The sequence below is a fragment of the Eubalaena glacialis genome, chromosome 5 (genome assembly GCF_028564815.1).
Source record: "Eubalaena glacialis isolate mEubGla1 chromosome 5, mEubGla1.1.hap2.+ XY, whole genome shotgun sequence".
Lineage (NCBI taxonomy): Eukaryota > Metazoa > Chordata > Mammalia > Artiodactyla > Balaenidae > Eubalaena > Eubalaena glacialis.
The window spans coordinates 143,514,451-143,525,247 of NC_083720.1; positions in this window are offsets into that span (position 1 = coordinate 143,514,451).

The window sequence follows — 10,797 nt, forward strand, 5'->3', positions numbered from 1 at the left end:
AAGTCTCTGGACTGGGTAATTTATTGTGTCCTTTTCCCAATGTGGTGTAGCTGAAACCTATATTTGCACAAGAAAATCAAGCTCAGATTTCATAGCTTGTTGGGGGGAGGGATGATATGGGGTGAGGGTATGGGAGGTACAAATTATTGGATATAAATAGGCTCAAGGATTATATTATACAACATGGGGAATATAGCCAATATTTTATAATAATTGTAAATGGAATGTAACCTTTAAAAATTGTATAAAAAATTTTTTTAAGTTTTTAAAAAATTTAAAAATTGACTGTCATAGTGGGGTTTTTAAAAATCACTTTAAAAATACTTCATATTTATTAAAGGTACTGAAAAACTCAAAAGCAAGTTTGTAGTGATAAAATGAATGCTGGCAATGTAAACTCCCTGAACAAAAACATCTCCTTGTCTAAGCTGTGTGAGACTTTCAAAGGAGTACATGATGTATACATTTCTAATCCATTCAAAATAATTTCATTTAATAATCTATTCATGGCCCATATAAGATTTAAAATCAGACAAAATTAATAAGATACTGAATCTTAAATTCCATGAAACAGTGAAATGCGCATTTCTCAGCAAGCCATTCTATTTTTAAGTGCTATCTTCTCTTCCCTCAACTGATGGAGAATGAAAGCTAGCAATGTTGCCTGTCACACTCCTTGCTTTTATTTCCAAGTGTTAACTGACTGAATCCTCAATTTTTTATAGCTCAAATGTAAGTTAGAAGTTTTTGTTATTAAGTTTCAATAAAAGGAAATAAAAGAGCAATCCACTTAATTCTTTCTCTCCCAAAGGAATTTTCATTATCACTGTATTTTTATATGGTTGGAAAACTTATTTTAAAATATCTTTACGAACACAGAGGAACCACATTTGGATGACTATGGTAAAGTTTTGCTACAACTACTTATGGACAAATTATCTGATTTACAGCAAGCACTTAATTTTATATTAGCTTATATTAGAAGTATATTATTACTTGTAGCATTTATAATAACAGTGCAACCACAGTCTTATATTCATTATACCAAAATCCAAACATTGTAAAAAGTGGGTTTTGTTCCTAAACTATTTGAGCAGCTAAACCTTAGCTTAGCCAACCTGAACTCAGGTGATGATAAAACCAAACCAGAAGTGAAATAAATCCATTTATAGTCTTTGTAAAGCCCAACACATGTGGATATGCTTATATTTTGCTGAAGTAATATGAATGTGTTTCACTGAGAGGTGCTCCTGGACTCAAATGAAAGTGTTATGCTATGTAACATGTATGAAGCTTTAAAAAAATCTGAAAATTTTTGAAATTTAGAGCCCATCGGCCCCATGAATTTCTGAGAAGGTATAGTAGATCTGTAATAGTACCTTCTAGTCCCAGTTCTTGAAAAAGAAAGAAAATCAAAAGACAAAACATTTTACTTAAACCTAAAAAGCATGCCCTACAAATATGCCCAATCTCTCTCATCATCTGCATGTTCTTTACTTGATCTGTTCTCTTCACTCTACTTTCTATTGTCATCCTGTTTTTTTATACCTACCTCACTAACAGCCTTTGCTAATAATGCAAGTCTCTCATAGTACGTATTATATTCCACCAGTTAATTTTCTTGTCTCTCCCTAACTGAGCTTTCAGACTAGCTTATCCTCTTAGCTTAGTCATACTTGTGTAATTTTCCAAATCTTACTTTGATGTGACATAAAAAACACTACAGAAAGCTTGTTGGTATATCAAATAGGCTGTGAGTTAAAGAAAGTGTAATTTCTATAGAAGTTGACTGAAATAAAAGAAATTAAAAGGAGAAAAAAAAATCACAGTTATTCTGTGGTAGATACAGCTGGTTGACTAGTCAACATCTGTCCTTTACTCTGCCTTGGTAAGAAAACCTTGATATTTTTTAACCCTCCTGTGATAGTGCGTGTACTTTTGTGAAGGCTCCTGTAAAGGTTTAATAGGTCAGAGTGACCTCATTCCTTTTTATTGTTTTTGGTTTGTGAGGAATATAGGACACATGAAAAGAGATTTTCAGTGAACTTCTGGAAAAGGTTTACATACCATTAACAAAAAATGATAAACAAGGCCCAGATGGCTTCTTAGGACAATTCTCCCAAATCTATATATTCATAAGACTAAAGTATTCTGAGGCATAGAAAAATGACAACATATAAATCGTTTGTATGTAGTGAATATACCATTAGTCTGTTACCAAAACAAGAAAAGAATTGAAATGAAAACAACCCACTACAGGCAAACATATCTTATTAATGTTGATGGAAAATCTTAAATAAAATATCTGCAAAATAATTAAAGCATTAAAAAATACAGTACATCCCCTGCTTGGGTTTATTTCAGGAATGCAAACATGGTTCAATTTTAGAAAAGCTATTGTTTCTTATGGTGATAGCTATAAGAAAGAGGACTTAGGATTATCTCCACGGATGCTGATAAAAACATTTGTTAAATTTATCATTCATTCCTATTCATTGATATTTGGGCCTTTAAATCTCTTTTTTTGAATAGGTTCTAGTAAATCGTTCAAAAAAGCTAAGCAAAAGATTCGTAAGGTTTCTTGTGAAAAGGTTTTATTAATTTCCCTTGTGTTTTTTACCTCTGATTTTTCTGTTTTTAATCATAATACTTTTTATTCTCTTTTTTTATCCTTGATCAGTCTTTCAAGTGGATTGGTTTGTTAGTACTTCAAAAAACAAACTTTTGACTTTGGTGATTGTATTTATCTTTGTTTTATTGATTTGCACTTTAATTTTTATTGTCCTATCTTTCTACTCTCTGTTTATTCTTCACCTGACTTCTTATATTGGCCACTAATTTTAATATTTCAGCTTCTCTCTCTCTCTTTCCCTTTTTGGTTTATACCAGTGTTTTTTTTAAGACTTTATTTTTAGAGCAGTTTTAGGTTTACAACAAAACTGAGATGAAGGTATAGAGATTGCCCATATATTCTCTGCCCCTATACATGCATAGCTTCCCTCATTATCAAAATCACTCATCAGAATGGTGCATGTTTTTTTTTTTTATCAAGAACGAACCCTCATTAACACATGATAATCACTCAAGTTTATAGTTTACTAAGGTTCATTCTTGGAGTTGTACATTCCATGGGTTTGGACAAATGTATAATGACATGTATCCATCATTATAGTATGTACAGAATATTTTCACTGTTCTAAAAATCCTCTGTGCCCTGCCTATTCATTATTTCCCCCATACACCCCTGGATACCACTGATCTTTTTATTACCTCCATAATTTCACCTTTTCCAGAATGTCATATAATTGGAATCATATAGTATTTAATTTTTTTCAGGTTGACTTCTTTCTCTTAGAAATATGCATTTAAGGTTCACCATGTCTTTTCTTTTTTTTTTTTTTTTATGTGTTGAGAATGTGGTTAGACTTTTTTTTTTTAACACCTTTATTGGAGTATAATTACTTTACAATGGTGTGTTAGTTTCTGCTTTATAACAAAGTGAATCAGTTATACATATACATATGTTCCCATATCTCTTCCCTCTTGCATCTCCCTCCCTCCCACCCTCCCTATCCCACCCCTCTAGGTGGTCACAAAGCACCGAGCTGATCTCCCTGTGCTATGCGGCTGCTTCCCACTAGCTATCTATTTTACTTTTGGTAGTGTATATATGTCCATGCCACTCTCTCACTTTGTCCCAGCTTACCCTTCCCCCTCCCCATATCCTCAAGTCCATTCTCTAGTAGGTCTGTGTCTTTATTCCCGTCTTACCACTAGGTTCTTCATGACCTTTTTTTTTTTTTTCCCTTAGATTCCATATATATGTGTTAGCATACTGTATTTGTTTTTCTCTTTCTGACTTACTTCAGTCTGTATGACAGACTCGAACTCCATCCACCTCACTACAAATAACTCAATTTCGTTTCTTTTTATGGCTGAGTAATATTCCATTGTATACCATGTCTTTTCTTGATAGATCACTTATTTTTAGTGTGGAATAATATTCTGTTGTCTGGATATACCACCGTTTATTTATCCAGTCACCTATTGAAAGACATCTTTGTTGCTTTCAAGTTTTTGCAGTTATGAGTAAAGCTGCTATAAATATCTGTGTGCAGATTTTTTGTAGATATAAATTTTCAGTTCCTTTGGGTAAATATCAAGAAGCATGGTAAGATTATGTTTAGTTTTGTAAGACATAGTTTTGTAAGACATAGTTTTGTAAGAAACTGTCAAACTATCTTCCAAAGTTGCTGTACCATTTCACATTCCCACCAGTAATGTATGAGAGTGCCTCTTGTTTCATATCGTTGCCAGCATTTGGTGATGTCAGTGCTCCAGATTTGGCCATTTTAATAGGTACGTAGTGGTATCTCTTTGTTGTTTTAATTTGCATTTACTGATGACATATGATGTGGAGCATCTTATATGCTTATTTGCCATCTGCATATCTTCTATGATTAAGATCTTTGACCCATTTTTAAATTCATTTATTTTATCGTGAAGTGTTTTTTTGTTTTTAATTGAAGTATAGTTGATTTACAATGTTGTGTTAGTTTCAGGTGTACAGCAAAGTGATTCAATTATATATATATGTATATATATATATATATATATATATACATATATATATATTTGAATCTTTTTCAGATTCTTTTCCCTTATAGGTTATTAAAAAATATTGAGTATAATTCTGTGTGCTATACAGTAGATCCTTGATGGTCATCTATTTTATATATAGTAGTGTGTATATGTTAATCCCAAGCTCCTAATTTATCCCTCCCTCCCTTCCCCTTTGGTAACCATAAGTTTGTTTTCTATGTCTGTGGGTCTATTTCTGTTTTGTATATAAATTCATTTGTTTTTGTTTTGTTTTTTAACATTTCACATATAAATGATTTCAAATGATATTTGTCTTTGTCTGGCTTACTTCACTTAGTATGAAAATCTCTAGGTCCATCCATGTTGCTGCAAATGGTATTATTTCATTCTTCTTTATTGCTGGGTAATATTCCATTGTGTGTGTATATATATATATATATCTGGTATATATATATATATATCCTGGTGTATATCCTGGTGTATATATATGGTGTGTATATATATATATATACACACACATATATTCCATTGCATGTGTGTGTATATATATATATATACACCATATATATATATATATATGTGGTATGTATATATACCACATCTTCTTTATCCATTCATCTGTCGATGGACATTTAGGTTGCTTCCATGTCTTGGCTATTGTAAAACTGAAGTTTTAAGAATTCTTTGTATATTTTGAATAACAGTCATTAATCAGATGTGTTTTTGCAAATATCTTCTCCCAGTCCATGGCTTGTCTTAATTCTCTTAACATTGTCTTTCACAGAGCTGAAGTTTTTAATTTTAATAAATTTCAGCTTATCAATGATTTTTTTCATGGACCAGTTCTTTGGAGCTGAATCTAAAAAGACATTACTATGTCCAAGATCATCTAGGTTTTCTCCTGTGTTACCTTCTAAGGGTTTTATAGTTTTACTCTTTTACATTTAAGTGTCTTATCCATTTGAGTTAATTTTCTTGAAGTGTGTATGGTCTGTGTCTAAATTCATTTTTTGCATGTGGGTGTCCAGTTGTTCCAGCACCATTTGTTGAAACAGGGTCTTTGTCAAAGATCAGTTGACTATATTTACGTGAGTCTGTTTCTGGGCTCCCATATGTTTCATTGATCTACCTATCACCAATACTATACTCTCTTGATTACTGTAGCTTTATAGTGAGCCTTGAAGTTGTGTGGTGTCAGTCATCTAACTGTTCTTCTCCTTCAATATTTTATTGACTATTCTGTATTTTAGCTTCTCTTTTTGTAACATAAATATTACTGTTTTGTTGCATCACACAGGATTTGACATGTTGTGTTTTCATACTCTTTTAGTTCTAAGTATTTTAAATGCCATTGTATTTTCTTCTCTTATTCTTGATTTACTTAGATGTGGTAATCTGCAAGCTAATTCTCAATCCTATATGAAAGAGGTTAGCCATAAATAGTCAAAATCTTTTTGAAGAAGAAGGTTAATCATCTTCTCTGCCAAATATCAAGTTTACTGTAAAATAATAATAATTACAGCAGTATTTATATATAGAAATATATAACCAGGTCAATAGACAAGGATTGTCCAGACAAGGACCCTCATGTATACTGAACTGAAGTATGTGACAGAAGTAACATGGTAGATTGGTGAGGATAGGATAAACTGTTCAAAAGAAAGATTAAAAATATTTATAGATATGGAAAAAAAATCCTACCTCACATTATATATAAAATTCAAATATAGATGGATTAAGGATTAAATTATCTAAATTTAAATTTTAAAAATTAATAAAATGCCTAGTAACACCCTTTTGTTATTGGGGCATTGTGGTAATTTTACAATAAGACCTAAAATTTTTGAATTGATTATATTAAAGTTAATGGCATCAGTTCATGAAAATATAATAACAAGTGAAATAAAGTTATGAACTGGAAAAAGATAATTGAAAAAATCAACAAAAAATTGGTATCAATAATATATAATAATTCCTATTAATCTATAAGGAAAAGATAGTGCAATATGAAAATATGTCTATGATATATATAACATTCCAATTTCAGAGAAGAGAAAACACACATGGCACATAAATGAATGAACAGATACTATCCCTTATTAGAAATTAAGGAAATGCAAATTGATAGCAGTTACAATACCATTTTTTAACATAGTTTATTGCCAAATTTAAGAAGTTGAACATGATTGTTAGCAAGTATGTGGATTAACAGAATCTCTTCTAAATTGATATTTGCAAATATAAATTAATATAATTACTTTGGAAAACAAAATAATATTTACTTATAAATTTGAATAATCAAATTCTCTATTAACTGACATTCTACACTTAAGCATATCTTCAATAAAAATTTTGTACTTGTGCGCTAGGAAACGTGAACATGAATATTCAAAACAGCAGTACGGTCAGCCCTTCATATCCATGGATTCCACATCTGCAGAGTCAAACAAACTTGGATAGAAAATAATTTTTAAAAATTGCAGAAATTTCCAAAAAGTACAATTATTTACATAGCAGTTACATTGCATTGGGTTTTATAAGTAATCTAGAGATGATTTAAAGTATACAGGAGGTTGTGCATAGGTTATATGCAAATACTACGCTATTTTACATAAGGAAACTTTGGTATTTACTGGGGGTCCTGAAACCAATCCCTTGAAGATACCAAGGGATGACTGTATTCACAATAGAAAATAATCTAATTACTGAAAAGTGCCTAATAGAAGAATAGATAAATTCACTGTGATATATTTACATAGTAGAATATCATATAGTAGTGAAAATCAATAATTAGAGCTACACAGAATAATAGAACTGAATTGAATAATATTTAGTGAAAAAGTAACTCCATGAAGATTCCATATAATGTGATACTGTTTTTATAAAGTTGAACAGAAAGATAAGCATATGCATATTAGATAATTTTTTTAAAAAATCAGATAAGTGATAATTCCAATTTTGGATTATCTCTGATGTGGGGAAGCAAAAGTTAAGGAAGGAGTTGTTCTATTTTTCAAGTAGGGTGCCATTCCCAAGTTGTCTCATTAGCTGTTTTAGAGGTTATTACAAGATTTTACCAAGCTAGTAAGATCCAGGTGGTATGTCTATGGATATTAATTGTATTATTAAAATAAATACATAGAATAAAAATAAAATAGGGTATGCATGGATTCTTAAATTGAATTCCCCAAGAAGTAGACCTTGAGTCTAAGATTTGAGGAGACACATTTCATTTGGAAGGTGGTCCCAAGAAGCACCAGTGTGGGAATGGGAGAGTAGAACAGGGAAGGAAAATAGGCCAAAAGTGGTGCATTAATGAATAGGTTACCTCTATGGCAAAGTAGAACACACCTCCCTCAGAGTTGTTCCAAAGTTGTCCAAAAAGTCCAAAGCTGGGCCTTGTAATCATAACACCTATTTGTCCTTGGCAGAGGATTTCAAATGCATTTAAAAGCATTTATCCTTGGAACTCTAGCCTGCTCTGCATGCAGCAAATCCTCCTCATGGCACTAGGGAAAGCTCTCAGGCAGAGAGTTACAAGTGCTTGTAGTGAGATGCTATCATCTTCCAAGAAACAGTGAGCTTGAATGCTGGGGAACTATGAGTCAAACACCAATAGCACCTACTATAGTCCACTCAAGTACACTTGTACTTCACATTAAATTCCTCTGTCCTCCCACTGATTCTTCAAGGTCATTGCCAGTCAAAATTTCTAAATCAAAAGGATTTACAGTAGTATATTTAGTGGGACAAGCTACACTTATCACTGTTACACTCATTTCTGAGGCTGTAATTGCTATGTGTACTTTCTGTCCTCTATTATCCATTCTGGACTCCACTCATTTTTGGTTAGAATTTGTGCTAGTTTATGTTGATGACTCAATGAAATAACCCATGGTTAAGGTGACTGGGCCCCTGTGCTCTTCTCTGCTGTGATTACTATAATTGCCCATTTGTGCACCTATCACCAGGCTGGAAGTATAAAGAAGAGCTCCAATTACTTTTTCTCCTGAAAGTAATCTGTTTATTCTCTTGGTGACTTCACTATTTTCATGGCTACAAATATTTTTATTTAGTAAGATCCTGGTAATATCAGTAGCCCTGAGCTCTTACTGTTACAACTTATACCTACTTCTTTCGTTACCTACAGCACATTTCTTACTAAAAGTATAATCGCAGAGTAAAATATTAAATATTCAATTCTTTAGATGTATGTGGCATTTAATTTTCCATGGAGAAAGATATAAATTAATCATTTTAGAATTAAATAATATTCAGCCTGGCTAACTTACTATGTGCTTCTTCTTTCTAAAATAAATGTCAATAGAAACTTAAAACTGTGGGATAGGGAAGGTGGGAGGGAGGGAGATGCAAGAGGGAAGAGATATGGGAACATATGTATATGTATAACTGATTCACTTTGTTATAAAGCAGAAACTAACACACCATTGTAAAACAATTATACTCCAATAAAGATGTTAAAAAAAAAAAAGTTAAAACTATTTCAGGAGAAATAAGGGAGAAAGGTTGACCCTTAGACACATGTAAGAGAATGAAAGACAATATTGTTACTGACCAATCTAATAATCAAGAAAGTCTGAAAAAAATAGATTGTTCAGCTTTAAAAATATTTACTGAATATTATTACCACTCTCTTTAAATCTAGGGAAATTGCAATTTATAAATTCAGTTGCAACTCTTCTAAGAGCAAGATACTATATTTAAATTTTGTTTTATTTATGTTGTAGATTCTCCATCTGGTAAATTTTGCTTATTTATTTTCTTCATTGTAAGAAAGAAATTTGGTTTCTTTGTACACTGATAGCTTGAGTAACAGTAAAGTAAAACATTTGACATTGACTTTTTTCAAAATAGATTTTACTCTACTTTGTAACGATGCTGATAAGGAATTTGGAGGCTCCTGTACCAATAAATAAATATGAGAAGCATAAAAGTTTACTGATGCATTATTTTACCTAGAAGTAATACATTTGTTTATTTTCAATTAACTAGAAGTGCTAGAACATATTTTGGTATAGTGGATGAAATAAAAAGCTTGTTTTGCATAGCTTTCCTGAAGAAACTAAAAATGCTTTTAAACTATAATGTTAAATTTACAGTAGAGGATTGGAGTTCTAATTTCTATGAGTCTGGGTTATAAGACTACATATGAGACAAATATCTTTCATGTGTTAAAATAATTATTTCTAGACAGCTGTATTAGTTATTGACCATGCAGCATAAAACTAGACATGATCTACTGCCTTAGGCCATTCCCTTCATAGTCAATGTTAAATGTCTTTTAAATTTTATTTATTTATTTTTATTTTTGGCTGTGTTGGGTCTTCGTTTCTGTGCGAGGGCTTTCTCTAGTTGCGGCAAGCAGGGGCCACTCTTCATCGCGGTGCGCGGGCCTCTCACTATCGCGGCCTCTCTTGTTGCGGAGCACAGGCTCCAGACGCGCAGGCTCAGTAGTTGGGGCTCACGGGCCCAGTTGCTCCGCGGCATGTGGGATCTTCCCAGACCAGGGCTCGAACCCGTGTCCCCTGCATTGGCAGGCCGATTCTCAACCACTGTGCCACCAGGGAAGCCCTAAATGTCTTTTAAAGATTTGTTTGGCAACTAGACAACAGTTAAAGATATCATTAGTTCTTTTTCTTTCTTTTCTTTTTCCTTAAATTAAAAAGAAGAATGTCAGCAAACTCAAGTTTTCAGTGTGGTAGAATAATAATTATTTATCAATTTATTAATGAAAAATAATCATATTTTGCATGACCAGGCAGCTAGCATTGAAAAGAAATTATGCTGAATAAATATGTGCATATGTATATGAGTACACACAGGTATATCTGCCACCTCAACTGTGCTACCACTACCATCCTTACAAAAGCAAAGCTGCTGGAGTCGCTCTCCCCAACCCAGCATACTACCCTTGATAACTTATTTTCGGTAGATTCTGTATTTATCTATTCAAGAAGATAAATAGTGTGACTTTCCGGGAATTGAAACTTTTTATGAGGAGGCCCTAGGTCCTATACCCTCTTAGGTATAGTCCTGGGTAGCATTCTGGGCCTTTGGTTATGTTCTTAAATATTAGCACCAGGTAGAAATCCTTTAACTCAGTAGGTTCAGCAAGAATCTCTTTAGTAGATTAGAAGGAGAATGATAATTTGTAAAATCTTCAAGTAGATTGAT